The sequence below is a fragment of the Oratosquilla oratoria genome, chromosome 23 (genome assembly GCF_046742065.1).
Source record: "Oratosquilla oratoria isolate Oo_2021 chromosome 23, ASM4674206v1, whole genome shotgun sequence".
Lineage (NCBI taxonomy): Eukaryota > Metazoa > Arthropoda > Malacostraca > Stomatopoda > Squillidae > Oratosquilla > Oratosquilla oratoria.
In genome coordinates, this window is record NC_134799.1 from 3,129,841 (window position 1) to 3,132,340 (window position 2,500).

The following is a 2,500-nucleotide window of genomic DNA, read 5'->3' on the forward strand; positions in this document are numbered from 1 at the left end:
CTCTCGTTCTCCCTCGTTCTCTCTTTCTCTCTCTCTCTCTCTCTCTCTCTCTCTCTCTCTCTCTCTCTCTCTCTCTCTCTCTCTCACACACACACTCTCTCTTCTCTCCGCCCCTTTCTCTCTCTTCTCTCCGCCCCTCTCTCTCTCTCTCCCACTCTCTCTCTCTCTCTCACTCTCTCTCTCTCTCTCACTCTCTCCTCCACTCTCTTTTTTTTTCTCTTTTTCTCTTTCTCTTTTACTCTTTCTCTCTCTCCCTCCCTCTCTCCCCCTCTTCCCTCTCTCTCCTTTTTATTCCCTTTCTCTCCGTCCTTCCCTCTCTTCCCCAAACTGTCTCTCTTCTCTCTCCCTCCCTCACCTCTCTGTCTGCCTCTCTGTCTGTCTCTCTCTCCCTCTCTCCCTCTCTCCCTCTCTCTCTCCCTCTCTCTCTCCCTCTCTCTCTCCCTCCCTCTCTCTCTCTCTCTCTCTCTCTCTCTCTCTCTCTCTCTCTCTCTCTCTCTCTCTCTCTCTCTCTCTCTCTCTCTCTCTCTCTCTTTTTCTCCCTCTTAGAATCAACTCGGGGCTTCCAAGATGAGCCTGCCCGATGTGAATGGTGGTGTCTTACTTGCAAGACAGTGGTGGGTTGGAGGGGGAGGGAGGTGGAGGGAGTGGATGGGGAGGGGGGAGGGGGTCCGGCGCAGGACGTGTTCGCGCATCTACGAGTCCGTGGCGCACATAAAAAGTAGACAACAAAAACATTCTGGGGGGACATGGTAGCGTCTTCATTTCCCCCGGTTCCTTGTCCTCCTTCTCACTCCTCCTCTCTCCTACTCCTCCTCCTCCTCCTCCTCCTCCTCCTCCTCCTCCTGCTCACCCTCCTCCCAATTGAGAATCTCAGCAGTGGCAGGACTGACGTCACACTCCCGTTCCCCCCTTTGCGATTGTCCAATCAGCGTCTCCCATTGCCGTGACGTCACTTACCTGGGTTGGGTTCTCTGCAGAAGCCAGGCCAAGATTACGAGTTCACGGGATCCTGTAGTTGATGATGTCGATCTCTGTTTTGCTTTTGCATGGCGAGTGGAAGGTGACCTGGGGGTTCAGGAATACATTGATGCTGTCAGTAATGTATATTTTATATATAAGGTTATTTCGTTTTGTTATTGTCATCATATAATGAATATTTAGAGATAATAAAACAGAGATGAAGTGGAGGAGGAGGTTGATGGTAGATGTAGAAGGGATAACAGAAGAAGCAGGGTTATGAGAAGGAGCAAATAATAAATAAATAAATGAATAAATAAATAAATAAATAAAAGTGACGAAAAGAAGGAGACAGGTCAAAAGAAAAAGTGGAACACGATAGAAAAAAAAAATAGAAAAAAAGATATAAAAAAGAGGTGGACGCGCCTCTTTTAGCACCTTGAAAGTGACGCCGTCGTCACACGGACACGCACACACCAACACTCTCAAAACTATCATATGAAGAGAGACTAGCAAAACTTGAACTACAAACACTAGAGCCAAGAAGAGAGAGAGGAGATTTGATAGCTATTTACAGAATCATGAAAGGCATAGAAATTATTGATAGAGAGATTCTGATAAAATGGGATGATAGAAATACAAGAGGACACGGAAAGAAAATCAAGAAAGACAGCTATAGAAGAGATCTGAAAAAGAACAGCTTTCCTCACAGAGTAATAAACAGTTGGAACAAGTTAGATGAGAAAGTGGTGTGTGCAAAAAACAATACATGAATTTAAAAATAGTTTAGATAAAATGAGATATGAAGACGGGACCCCACGAATATAGCTCCCCTTCCCGTAAAATACAACTAGGTAAATACAACTAGGTAAATACACACACACACACTTGTAAACGATTACAGACATGTGCACACATGTATACACGAATACACACAGGCACCCAGACGTACACAAAGGGGAAAGGGAGGGTTAAAACTCAGGTTAAAAACGCACACGGGGACACAAAAATAACAACACGGGTATCGACGTACAGATACACACTACAGAATCAGAAACGCTGGCGTCTAGCTCCAAAGGAAATATCACTGTTTTAGAATTCTGTTAACAAAAAGCAGCAAAAAAGGAGGTTGGTCGTCTCCGGTTACCAAAGAATGCTGAGTCCCTCTGCTCCGTAGGGGTGCCACTGAAGTCCCCAGAATGCTAACTGCATGAAGCATGCGGACTGTGTCGCGTACCGAGCCATTGGTTATGTTTTGAATCGTTACAGGGTCGAGAGGCGTTAGCCGGGACTTAATATTTAAACTTTCGCTCTTTAGGCAAGAATACGACAGTTTCCCTATTAAGCTAAACAGAATCACATGACGTTCAGAGGGATAGAAAATATAAACTTATTGATTTTGGTTTTAGATAGAAGATAGAAATTTTATTTAATTTTATTCTTTATTTATTTATATATACATTTTCCTGTTGGTTTGATCCTGTGGTGAGTTGACTTCAACTTGCACTGGAAGTTGAAGCACTTAGGGCAAAGGTGCCAGTAT

At 44.5% G+C, this 2,500-nt stretch overlaps 1 protein-coding gene across 1 annotated transcript in view; it reads right to left on the reverse strand.

The window, feature by feature from the left end:
* The window catches only part of bwa (alkaline ceramidase), an 80,581-nt gene that overhangs the window by 36,211 nt on the left and 41,870 nt on the right, over positions 1 to 2,500 (reverse strand). Inside the window, exon 2 of the mRNA XM_076206508.1 lies at positions 958 to 1,065. The gene's annotated coding sequence lies outside the window, so the exon portion shown is untranslated. The remainder of the gene's footprint in view (positions 1 to 957; positions 1,066 to 2,500) is intronic.